At 42.4% G+C, this 13,966-nt stretch overlaps 1 protein-coding gene across 1 annotated transcript in view; it reads left to right on the forward strand.

The window, feature by feature from the left end:
• The window catches only part of LOC138292289 (zinc finger E-box-binding homeobox 1-like), a 399,590-nt gene that overhangs the window by 25,834 nt on the left and 359,790 nt on the right, over nt 1-13,966 (forward strand). The window lies entirely within an intron of this gene.

Consider the following 13,966-nt stretch of genomic DNA (forward strand, 5'->3'; position numbering starts at 1 on the left):
CATTGTTCTTACAAACAGTCAGAGGCTTTCACATAGAATTTCATGGGAACACCACACAGATTGTTTCTCCTCAACCTATTAAATTTTCTTCTCAAGATCTCGCAATGGTGGACGCAGAGGTTGCAGCTCTGCTGGAAAAAGAAGCTATCCGTCCAACACTTCCTCACCCTCATGGCTTCATAAGCAACCTTTCCTTGGTCGACAAGGCAAATGGTGGCCAACGGCCTTTCATAAACCTTCACGACTTCAACGATTGGCTAGTATATCGACACTTCAAAATGGATGGAATTCACCTCCTTCGCAATGTTCTGCGCCCTCTAGATTGGTTAGCATGTTTAGATTTAAAAGATGCTTACCTTACCATTCCAATTTTCCCTCCTCACAGGCATTTTCTCCAGTTTGTTTGGCGTCAACAAACTTACGAATTCACCACCCTTACGTTCGGTCTTTCCTCAGCTCCTTGGTGTTTCACCAAGGTTCTCAAACCAGTGGTGGAACACCTCAGGGCTCAGGGGATTCGCCTAATCGTCTACTTAGACAACATTCTTCTTTTGGCCCAGTGCCCTCGGAAGTTCTCTCTTCATTTGCTAATCACTATCAATCTCTTGCAACACCTAGGTTTCGTTATAAATGAATCCAAATCTCTTCTGGCTCCTTCCTAGAAAGCTGCTTTCCTAGGTTTCGTAATAGATTCAGTCTCAGCCACTTTAAGTCTTCCATCTCGTAAAATTACGAAAATTTGCCACAAGCTTCGACGATCCTCAACCAAACAGCGGATTTCTCTGCGCCAAATTGCCCATTTGGTAGACCTTTTGTCTTCGATTTTCCCTGGCCCCCTCCATTATCGAGCTCTCCAGCATCTCAAAGCTGCGCACCTATGCAGGGGTTCTTACGCTCACATGATTTCCCTTTCAGAGGAAGCTCGGTAGGAAATTTGTTGGTGGCTCTCCCATATGGAGGTCTGGAACGGCAGAGCAATTTTTGGGTCAGCACCAGATCTAATCATAGAGTCTGGCACCAGCAGATCAGGCTGAGGCGCTTGTGGAGATTTTTCCACAGTGGCTTCTGGTCTGTGGAGGAACAAAATTTACACATAAATTGTCTGGGACTCTTAGCTGGCTTGTTTGCAGTCAAGTGCAGGACCAAAGAATCTATTCAGACATGTATCCTCCTGAAGATGGACAATATACCTGCCGTCCGTTATATCATTCATCTGGGTGGCACTCGATCCAAAACTTTGTCAGACCTCGCAACCAGTTTTTGGCAATATTGCCTAGATCGTCAAATCTCTGTCACAGCGGAGTACCTCCCGGGCTACTCCAACCAGGTGGCAGATTTTCAATCTAGGCACCTCTGAGACTCCAGTCTCTGGAAGCTCCATCCAGATGTCTTTTCCAATCTCAACGATTGTTGGAGTCCCTTTTCAGTGGATCTTTTTGCTTCCAGAATAGATGATCAACTTCTCAAGTTTTACAGATGTAGGCCAGACCCTTTAGCGGCCGCCACAGATGCTTTTCTCTAGAATTGGACTCAAGAGAACAGTTACGCCTTTCCTCCTTTTGCGATGTTCACTCGCACTTCCTCTCAGATTCGTCACCAGCAGGCCAACGAAGTCCTGATCATTCCCATTTGGAGATCTCAAGTTTGGTTTCCAGTTATTTTGGTACTTACTTTCTTGGGATTTTTCCAATCCAACTCCCCTTTTTCCCTCGATCCTCCTCAATCCGGATCATATACCTCACCAATTAGTTCTGCAAGGCTCTCTGTCTCTGATGGCGTGGCAACTTTCAGGGGACGATGGTTGATCCTGGGCCTTTCAGGACGGGTTCAGGACCTCTTCTTCAAAGCCTGGGCTCCCAGCACTTCCAAACGATACAAATCGGCTTGGTCTTGTTGGTCTTGTTGGTCTTGTTGGTGTTTACGACGGAATCTCGATCCCGTGAACCAATTTTTTAGCCAGTCTTGCTTCGGAGGGCTTAGCCTACCACTCTATAAATACTTTCAGATCGTCCATCTTGGCTCGGCACTCTCCCTTGAACGGGTCCTCATCGGGAGAACACCCTCTTGTGTGTTGTCTCCTTCGTGGTATCAGACTTGCCTTTCCTCCTGAACCACATTATTCTTCCCTTTGGGATGTCAATCATGTTTTGAATCTGTTTTTGTCTTGGAGTCATGACCATTACTTATCCAGGAAAGAACTCACAGTGAAGCTGGCGATGCTTCTCTGTTTAGTATCTTGTAGACGGGTCTCAGATGTCCGTGCTTTGGATATTTCCACTAGAATTTTTTCTCCTATGGGTGTTACTTTCAATGTAAGAGGAAGAACTAAATCTAATACAACAGTAATTTCCTATCCTGCTTTCACAGATTCCCCTAAACTTTGTGTTGTTCAATGTCTCAAAGCATATGAAGACATGTTTTCAGAACTTTGCCCCCAGGGGAACGTCATCTAATTGCTCTCAGAAAGCCACATAAAGCTGTTTCATTCCCTACCATTGCACGTTGGGTTCAATGGGTCTTGCAAGAGGCTGGAATTGAACTCTCTCTAGGTTTGGAGCACATTCCACTTGAGGAGCCATGGCCTCCAAAGCGTTCACTTTAGGTACTCACTTGGAGGATATCATGAATGCTGCTAATTGGTCTTTGAAGTCTACTTTTAAAAGGTTTTATTTTAAACCAGTTCTTGACATGTCTCAGCTCGTAGTGGACAAGCTTTGAACTAGCATAATCCTCGCCTCCAGTCCTAACATAGAATGAAAAATTTCCTAGATATCGTAACGGAAAGTTTCAATTCTGTTAATGACAAGGAGGTGAGGATTATCCCACCCAATTGTATACACACTCCCTTCCCTGTTGCTAGTAAGTCACATCATACTATTATTTGCATTTGATATCAGTAACAGAATATCTTGTACCTGTTACATTGTTTATAATCTGATGGTTTTTCCTTTCAAGACATTTTTTATTACAACTCATTGACTATTCTAATATTTATTGCACTACTATTTTCTTAGGATCGCACACAGTTAGACAAGATATTTGAACATTCTTCTCAGCCTGTCTCGCGCTACGAAAGAGGAGCTGCAGACACTGATGACAGATTACATTGGGACTCATTTGTGCTGATTGGGTGTTGCTGCTCTACCCCAAGCTATTGGATACGCTTGTTTTTACTTCCTGATTGCTAGTGCTTTTGGGATCAGTAGTTTGTTATTATTAATCTTTCTTGGATGCTATTCAATAAAGTGTAGAAAGATTAGCATAATCGTTGCCTCCATGTCCTTAATAGAATTGACACTTTCCGTTACGATAGCTACGATTTTTTTCATTCTGTGTCATGCCGTCTGAAATAGTGGCTTATATATTTTTAAGTCCTATGAGGTCCCATTCTGTGAAGGAGAGAACAGTGAATGTATAATTCATTATTTAAAAGTTGCATTTCACACAGTATAATTCTCTACTTCTAAAAGTGCCAAAAGATTTGGTTTACAATAAGTGTTTTTGAAATATAACTTTTAGAAATACACAATCTGATTGCAGATAGCCCAATTATTTTTATAGGTATCAAATGACAAGTAGACACTCCACAGCTTACCTAATAAAACTTTTGCAATGCATCTTAAAAAGGATACATCTGAGTTCCAAGAGGTCTTTACATTAGCAGATTATTTCACACAATCATACCACTTTCAGGTACTAAGTGTCTTCTTCTTCAGCTCTTTGTCCCTTCCTCAGCTCTACAGGATGCAAGACCACCCATTTCCCTTTCAGACAAGGTACCTCAACTCCCCATTCTGGGTCAGTTGTGTTTCTCACAGAAAATAGGGTAAATGTTTTTGTGAAATGAAAAAGTATGGGTGCGTGGTTCCCCACAGTTCCTGGCCGCTTCGACCTCTGACAGGTAGCAGGGTCGGACTGGCACAAAAACCGGCCCGGGTACCAAACTAAAAGTGGCCCCCATTAGTGAGCCAGATCTCTCTCTATTTTTCTCCCAGATAAGCTTGATTTGCAGAATGTAGAGTTGATGAGAATAAAGAAGGAGCAGCCCATAATAGCTGTTAATAGCTGTTAATAGCAATAATAACTTGCTTCTCTACATAGTGTCAAAATTTCAGTAGGCCACAGAAGTCGTGAGTCCTGTAACAACAGATATATATTTTACCCAACTCAGTGGTACTGAATTATTCAATGTTCAAAGGAAACAAGCATTGGCAAAGCAAGTAGGTCTGGCATTGGCTGTCAGCCTTTTGGGTTTGTCAGAGCTTGATTTGTTTGGTTATAGTTATCTGTAACACTGTATTGTTGGGGGTGAAGGGCTGCTGGGCCATCATTTGTTAAAAAAACGGACAAATGTTTTCGCCTCAAAAAGCACAAATTGGCATAGTAGTTACTGGCAGTTAAGGAAGCTACTTTGTTTGTGCACCTTGTGAAAGGGCAGAATGCCATCACTCACATTGAAGTTAGCAAATGGCTGAATTATGTTGACCCATTGCCCCATACTTAATGCTGTAGTGAGCAAAATGCGAATGACACAATGACAGTGAGGAAGGTAGGCCGAAAGCCCTAAAAGTACATTAAAGATACAGTTTTAACAAAATCAAAAGGACTTGGCTAACGCCAGATCTGAAAAGGCTGAGCTTGTGCCATCAACATTAAAGGCTGCAGAGTGCCGGTTTTGTTAGCCTACTCAGCTGTCTTACAAGGCAAGGTAAATTCCTTTCAGGGAGTGACCTGCCAGCAGTTTTTAACACGATAAGGAAGTGGGAGACCTCAGAGAGGAGTTGGAGGAGCTTGAAACCTTAATGCTTGAAACGTGAAGGCGAAAAAATCTCATGTATGAATAATGTACTGAACTCCTGAACTCCCAAGGTAGGGCCAACGACTGTACCTGTCTGGTCCAGGTACCTGGGAGGGCGGGCTCTCCGGAGAAGGGCATCCGTCTTCGGTGGAGCCGCAGATAACTGCTCAGGAATTCTGTTGGTAAAGATGTATTTTGACCTGTTCTTAAGAGGGGTGGCTCGGAAAGTGAGTGTTCTTTCTCTCCCACGGGCGCACAAACTGAATCCTTTCCGGAAAACCCTTCATTATAGAGTTCCCTCGCCCAATGTTTTGGTACCAATATATTGCCTGTGCTCTTTAATTTATCAGGATATATAGAGAGTGCACATACCGTCGCGAGACCACAATTCCGGGCTCAGGAAAAAAGTGCATTATTAAGCGTGGCCAAACTGTTTTTTCAGTGCCCCTTGCATCACGCTTATGCCGAAAAACGTAAACTTTCAGAAACTTCTGCATCTATTTGCCATTGTTTACAGAAAAACCCCGCGAATGATACGTTTGCCGAGAGAAAATGCTGCATACACCGTCCATCTGGGCTGGGTTCCATCAGACCAAAAAATATCTCAGAAAATGGTAAAAAGTATCTCACAGTGCGCAGAAAACCTTTGCACAGATGAAGGGGAAGCTAAAGAGGAAACCTTTCCAAATACAAAATGTGAGGACCATGCAAAACTCTGGTGCGGAAAAAGGTTACTTGGGAAGCACATGTGACCACCATACAAGGGCAGAATGGGTGCATTTTGGGCAGGTTTGACCTTCACTATCCTCATGCAGAGCAAAAAGGTATTTACAAGTTTTCAGGTCTACAAATTTCACTTTCAGTAAATTACATGAAGAAACAGGATCCATGCCAAACATACAGCACCAAATGTGAACCTGCAACCATACTAATATTATCGATTTGCACAATATTGTCAAGGTGAGAATTCAAGAACACTATAGATTTACTACTCTAATTCCACAACCACTTTAGTTGACAATACTGTGTACATTGCTTTCTCACAGGCCTCTGTGCTCATGGGCGTCTGCGGGAGGAGGTAGGGGTGGGGGGCAGGGATACCTTGCCCGTCCCCCTCGCCAGTATTTAGGTACAGCCTGTTGTGCAGCCTCACAGTGCAGTGTTACACTACGACTGCTGTAGTGTTACGCTGCCTCAGGATGGATGATGTTAAAATTATGCCCTCCCATAAAATTTCTGCGGACGCCAATGTCTGTGCTATAGAATGGCGCCAACCATCAGTGAGTCCCCTGCTATATAGAGGTATATTTAACAGACGTAATACATTTTTGGACCCCTTGAATACATTTTGCTGTAGGGAATGCTTTTGCATATAGTCACTGACCACCACTGCTTCTAAAATATATGCACACAATGAAAGGACGTATGGGACATTCCAGGTGCGTCATCTCAAAACCTCATGCACAGTTTCTAGTCCTGAGATAGGCGTTATGACCATCGAGCTAATAGCAGTTGTAGTTAACTTTGGCCTGCATGTGTTTGCCACCAAAAGGTACTTCTGTATTAGTGAGGTAAAGAAGAATGTGAAACCAATTCCGCCAGCAAAGTTTAAATACATGATTTTAAACTAAGCACACTGGCCCAGATCTATAAAGGTTTTGTGTCAGGCTTGTGTTAGGTTTTCTAAAAGTAGCTCCAATAAAAAATCCTTTTTGGTATTTACAAAACAAAGGAAATGGCTATTAAGGATGCTTAGTAGAAAAAAAAAGTAACGAAAGGCAGCGCATTGTGCTGCCGTGCGTTACTTTTTGTCGGGAGGCATTGCAAGGGTGGTGCACGGGTGTTACTGTGCACCCACTCATGGATTTTGACACACAATCATGTCTACAAAGATTTGTAGACATTAATCTGCACTAAAATCCAATATCTACCTGAGGCTGGCTTACCGAGGAGAAATTGCTTTATTTCTCCTCATTTTTTCCTCTTGCATGCGTGCAGCACATATGCAAAGAAGAAATAGCCTTAAAGGATAGTTTTGTGCCAGAAGGTATCCCTTCCTGCCCAAAAACTGTCCTAACCACAACACAGACACCTTTACATTATGGCACAAGATGTCTGCATTAAAAAGCGCCGCCTACGGTACCAGCAGTAACGGATACTTTGCAAAGTTTAACTGATCACCTTTTAGTATTTGATTGCTGTGTTCAGGTAATAAACTACTATTAATGATACGAATCTTTTAACCAGACACTATTAATGTGGGTTAAAATGACACAAAAGTGAAATAATATTGTCACAAAATGTGCTTCATTACGCCTCATAATTTAGTTAATTCTGCTGCATAACTTGCTCTTCCTTTGCCACACAATTCCAGCACCCAGAATGCACGGGGCCTCCCAATCCCCCATTGAAAACTCTCTAACTACTTTGTGAATATGATTGTGGTTACTGCGTATAATTTTGATTATGATTAACAATATCTTGTCAATAATAAAATACGGCTGGGGTTTACGACCCCTAATCCCAAAGCAAAGTGGATCTAAGGGTTAATTTAAGCTTTTGGGGGGTGAGAGATGTTTGGTGGTTAGAGGCCTCGGCGATACCCGGCCATATATATTTGCATAGCTAAAGTGGTCAGCTCTCACTACCATGGCAATTTACCCACTGAGTGGTGCCTGCACACAGGTCTACATTGGTGGAGTTTTGAATAATCTCCTCAAAATTCTTAATGAGGAAAGCAGAATGTGTAAATTGAAAGGACAGTATTAGCATCTGCCTGGATGTAAGGTGGCAAAGGGTTTTAGCATGATATCGTTCACTATGTTCTGTCGACATAGAAAGGATCTGTGCGTTTCTGCTTTTTGTCTTTAGTGTATACATTAACTCTAAACATCTCCAAGTTAATGTTTGAGCTGTAGACAGCAGAGCTTGGAAACACAGATCACTGTTTCCGATCTGTGCTATCAGCAGCACATATACTAACTCGGAGATTTTTTGAGGTAACAAATGTGCTGTAGAGGGGAAAAAGAAACACACCAACTCCTTTTGCATTGGCCTAACACAGAGAAGGGGATCATGAAACAGTCCGAGATGAGATCGCAAAGTGGGGATTTGAACTTTCGACTTTCACTTGAAATATCTGGGTGGTTCCAAAGAGATCATCTTGTCGTCATCTTACTTAAGGCCTCATTTACATATTGGCGGATAAGTTACTGTGTCACTAAATCTAAATCCCATAGGATATAATTGGATTTAGATTTCAGCGGATGGGATATTGCCCACTGTTGTGACGGAGTAACTCTTCCACCAATATCAAAATCAGGCCCTTCTTTTGTTGGACTGCAACTTATTTTCATGTTTGAGTGAGTTTGAGCATCTAATTGGGATTTTAGTTGTGAAAGCTAATTGCGTCAAAGAGAGGATTAAAGTTGTTTTACAATATTCAATTTGTGACCGGTGTAAGGAGTTTCAGCATTGCTGTAGTTGTAGCTAGAGCTCTCTTTCTTTGTTTCTTCATAATTTGGCTGATGCTTTGCACTGTTTCTAGAAAAAGCCAGACATGTGACACAATAAAATTTGAAATAAATACATCTTACAAAAAACAATTTGGGGGTGGCAAACATACTAGTCTACTGTCTAAATGATTTAAAAGTCGTACTCCATTTTCACTAAAAAAAGGTATTCCTGTAAATCATTCTGAACACCGCTCAGTTTAAGAGGCCTTTCAGAGAATGCTAAGCAAGTCTTGACTCAAAAGGTAGGCTGACTTTCTAAACTACTATTTAGTGCTTTGAATGGGTAGGTACCATCCAGAACTGAGCACATGCACCTCTTTAATTTGAAAGGGAAAGTACCTGCACTTCTCAGCACCGCTGCAATACATTTAAGGGGTGAGTATCAGCACCTCTCAGAAGCAAACAGGTACTCTAAATAGTGAGTACTTGCACTTCTAGATTTCCATTTAAAGCACTTCTACTATTTATTCATGTATTTAACTGAGCAGCCACCCTAGGACGTTTGTCCATCAGGGTCTCACCGTTAAGATGGAAGTTCGGTTCTCCGATCATTAAAGCCTTATGATCATCCAGTTACCAATGTTTATAATGACAAAAGTTGAAGGACAATGTTCTTTCCATGCTAACCCTTAATACTTCTGTTAATCCAATTGCAGGTTAACATTTCTAATAAAGTGTGGATTAATCACTTATTAGTAATATTATTTTTATGTTTTGTAAAATGTTAAAACATTTCTACATCCATCTTAGAAGATCACTGAGTTATTTTGTTTACCATTTTTAGGTCGAGCATGCAAGCGCTTTGATCTGTTGTTAGTATTGTGGGTTTTTAATCACGCCCACCTCACGCCCATCACTTTCACTCGTCTGTGGGCTTGCCTTTCAAAAATCCCTTGCTATCATTGGTAAATGCTTTACGTTTGTTCCTGCTTGGGGCGGTTTTGTTACGTTCTTGCAGACTGACCCTGTTACATGGATAATTGCACGATTGCCAATATGTTTGACTGCAAGCAAACTTCTTTTTCTTTTTGTTTGTCTTCTTTGCACTCAGGCTCATGGCAGCTGTGGTGCTTTGAATCGGCTCACTTATGTCAACTTTTACTTTTGATTTTCAATTTAAGTGGCAAGAAAAGTCCAGTTAGTCTGTCTCACTGCCCGTGACTCTTTCTCTAATATCTGTTGTGGTTCTGTACCTCTCTACTGTAACTTGTGCCGTTCTTGACCTCTCATTACACCGTACCTTTGACTGCTTGTGAAAATATGAGCAAAATAAACTTGATGCACGGTTTATTCTCGTCCCGAATTTGATTTTAACGCGCAGAAAAAGAAGTAACCGGAGATATTACACAGCGGCAAGAGGCCGCGCATGCGGCAATCCGTGCGCTTCATACATGCTACCGGTCTGTTAACCCTATCATGATTATGTGGATTTTCCGCAGAAATCTTGCAGCTGCTGTGGCCTCGAGAACTTTATAACATTATTAGAATGTCTTGTTAAAAGCACGTTCAACATTCTTTCATTCCGACAATGCTGATTTCAATAGAGTCCCAGTCCTAGGACGAGTGATGGTGTCTTAGAAAGGCGGGATTTAAAGGGGTGGGGGCTGTGGAGCAGAGGTTTAGGGTGCCAGGTTGAGGGAGTCAGAAAGGAAGCGGGTGTTGTCCAGTGCCTAATTTGTAAATAAAAAGGTGCCGGTGCCCAAAGCCCTCCTCGTAAACACGCGGCTGCTGCAATTAAATGTGTGAACACGGAATACTAGGGCAGCGTAATCCTGAAGCCATATCGGGCCTCTTCAATCCATATAAAGCCACTCCCTGCCCCTTCAGCTCACTCTTGCAGCTGTTTTCTCCCTTTGTGACTCTTTTTCGTTTTTCCCTTCCTCCATCTTTTCCATATGTGTCTTTTGCTCGCAGGAAATGCTTGAGGGAGAAGAGCAAGCCCCGGCCCTCTAAAATAAGTGCCGGTGCTTAGCACCGGAAACAACAAGCACAAATTAAGCACTGGTGTTGTCCCCACGGCTCTGCACTTGGGTCTGCTCTGGTTTGACATGGTGAGGACTGGCCTGTCACTATCCACGCATCCTGCCCCTGGGGAGAGTCCGCACCCTGCTGCTGTGCTGGCCTGTCAGAGCTTCAATCACATGACGATGGAGGCCCGCATCACATCCAGAGAGCACAGGGTGCTGCAGGCTTGTCAAGGCAGTGATCATACATAGGGTCACTGGGATTATGCGGCATGGGAGGGCAACATTATGCAGCAGGTTTGAGTAACTAAGTTATGCAGCAAGAAAAGGCAAATTATGCGGCTTAAAGCAGCACATTTTGTGATAGCATTATTTCCATATTTTGTCCTTTTACAAAGGGCAACACTGTCTGAGCAAAGGTTTCACCTCTTTAGTGCCCTTTTAACACCCAAATACAGAATGAGCAACAGAAAGTGGACCAGTCAACTCTCGCAAAGGACCTATCACTGTTTGGCACACATGTTGCTGCACCTTTATTAACTTTTGATAATTTTGAGCTAGAAACGATTTTTTTTGTCAAAATCTTCCGATTATGGAATAGATGATGGATTACTTGGCAAATGGATTAAATCTATATTCGGAAAACTTCTCAGCCTCAAATTCAAATAATTCCAGTGACCTGATCACGCAGGGGTGAGCTCAGATCATGCATGGGTAGCGCAGTGGGGGTATTATTCCGTCACAGTAATGTCACTGGGGAGGGGAATTCAGACTGTAATAACCTGTGCATCTCAGCACATCAACGTGAGAGGCGAGGTGGAAGGACGTGACACTAATCAGCGAAGACAGAGTGATGCACTATCAGATGATCATTCGTGGGGTGGGGGGCTCAGTTCTGGGAAACCAGGGTGCTACTTGTCACTGCATCAGTCACAGGGGAAGGTGCTCAATTCAAGGAAAACAAACAGGACTGGACCGGCCATAGCTGGCATGAGGCATTTTGCCGGGAGGCTGGAAAGGTGGGGGTCAGTTTTAGAGGAGTGGGGGTCGGTTATTTTGACTGGGGGCCGGTTTTTCATCAAATGCTGCAATATTGGCCTCCAATAACAAAAGCAGCAGTGCTTCACACTTGCAGCACCCCCTTCCCTCCCCAGGGCGGCTGGCCTGACAAAATTGACAGGGCTGCTTCGGGTTCCCAGTCCGGCCCTGAATACAAAGCACTGCTCTCCCACAAAGGCTGAGTGAGTACAGAACTCCTGCTTTTTAGGTCTTGCGTAGTCTGGTTGAGAACGAAATACCGTGGACATACTAAAACCTTACAGTGGAATTAAAGCTAGCTCATTGCATACCATTGATTGGCTTTATTGCCACTCTTATTTGCTTGCTTCTTATTTGATGACTTGGCTTATCCATCATGTATTTATGCCGTCCCAGGAGCATATCTTCTCTACAATCCTTTTGATTGGCTGACTTGTATTCTTTCGTACTTTTAGGGAACTATTTTTGGCTTTTTCTTTCAGTACTCCATGAGAGTGCTCTCTTCTGTGTATGCTGCTTACCTCCCCTAAACACCCTACCCCATGCATGCTCAGTTTTCTCTCTCTTGTGTGCTTCCCCCTGCAACCCCATAATCCATGTTGCTCTGTCTCTCGTGCTTCTTCCTTCCACACAAAGTATTGCTCTCTCCTTCATGTTCTGCTTTCCGCCCCTCTCCTCACCTGACTATGTTTTTAGGTCACGCGCACAAGCGCTTTGACCTGTTGTGAGCACTGTGAGCTTCTAACTATGCCCAAGTCATGCCCGTCCCTTTTACTTGTTCATTGGTGTGCCTTTCAAAAATCACTTGTTGTTATTGGTAATTGCTTTACGTTTGTCCCGCCTTAAGGCTGCTTTTGTCACGCCTTGCAGAATGCCTTGTTAAATCGAGTATTGCACATTTGACGATATATGTCAGCATGGGAAAACAATTTATTTTGCCTCTACCCTTCGTGCTGCATTGCGGCCATGCTACTCACAGCGTGAACAGGCACAACAGCGTGAACTCGATCAGCGGTATTGAAGCGCTGGTCATATTGTTCACAGTTACCTAATCAGAGTGATTTCTCGTGGCTCTCCCCTTGAAATACTTGAAATTGGTAAATGCTTTACATGAAACAGAAATCCTCAAAGCGAAAGCGGCTCTCGTAGCACAGCTGGAGAGCTGATACTACAATAGTCAATGCACTCGGGAAAATTCGACCCATAATACTTTACAAGCATTCTTTTTCACAACATTTTTGCCAGTAACTCAGCCTGTGGTGGTCCTAGGACAATTGGACTACCACCAAAACTTTCAGCATGATGCACTCTTTCTGTCTATGTCATCTTTGGGTCCCCACACTAGGTTAGAAGGGGGCCCCAAATAATAACCCCTCCCACCATTCAATGCTTTTAAAAGCATTATTATGGCTGGATCTTCTGTTTTCCTGCTGGGAATAGTTATTGTTTTAAAGCCCTTGTTCGTAATGTAATTGCTATTGTTCTGTTATCTCTGAAAATATGGAATGCACTATGTTCTCTAGGGGATACATATATGGTTACTCTGTATTATGTATTGCAATTTTTTGGTGTGGTTATGCTCTCTAGGGGTTAACTACATAGTTACATGACCATGTTTCCTACAAATGCTATTTTCTTTGTGGTGTCCTCCAGGGGATGCTCTAAGCATTACAGTCATATCAACGTTTTAAAATATTCGTGGCACGGAAACTTGCCCCTTCATGCTTTGCAGAGCAATACTTTTACAAAACATGTTTGCACATAACTCAGCCTGCGGTGGTCGTAGGACAGTGGGACCACCTTCAAAATATTGACAACAGTGTGCTCTTTCTGTCTCTGGGTCCCCACACTGTTTGTGGGGACTCCAAAATAACAACCCCTCCCACCATTCGATGCCTTTTAAGTTTTCTCATGGTAGAACTTTTGTTTATTTTATACCTAGGAGAAGTGTTGTTTTAAAGGCCTTGTTTGTAATATCATTGCAGTAGTCCTGCTAGCCCTAAATTCACCCTTTAGGGGCTAAGTATATGGTTACACTGCATTACTTTATCTTGTTTTATTTTCATGGGGTTATGTCTTCTAGGAGCTAACAATATGGTTACATGACCATGTTTCTTACAACTGATATTTTTGTTATGGTCCTTTCTGGGGGCTGCTTTGAGCATATTAAATCTATACTTACATTGATGATATAGTGGTAGTCAATATTCTTGAGTCAGTATTGTTTTAGGTCAATGTGGAAAATGTATGTTATATTTAGTAATTGTAATTATATCTAACTTTACATGTCAAAACAATACAAATAAATTCACTGAAAAAACAAGGTTAAAGTAACATTATAGTTAGGTGAAAATTTCAGTGACAATTTAACATTTTAAATGTACAAAATCACTGAAATTCACCAGTTGTAGTTATCTCATGTAACTAACTCATCTCCTAAGGTAACTATATTTGCGCTCTCTGCACTGCTAATCACCAAATGTATTGCATCACTCATGACATCTTCTATTACAGTGTTGATAATATCACAGGAACTTTTGCAATTAAATTATTGATAAAAAACCTGTGCATGGCTGGTGCAGAGACTTGGGTGGCCATCTCTCCAGCATTATTCTTGGGAGCTAAGATGACTTCAGTCTTGGTTGGAGCTG

The sequence above is a fragment of the Pleurodeles waltl genome, chromosome 4_2, assembly GCF_031143425.1.
Source record: "Pleurodeles waltl isolate 20211129_DDA chromosome 4_2, aPleWal1.hap1.20221129, whole genome shotgun sequence".
Classification (NCBI taxonomy): Eukaryota; Metazoa; Chordata; class Amphibia; order Caudata; family Salamandridae; genus Pleurodeles; species Pleurodeles waltl.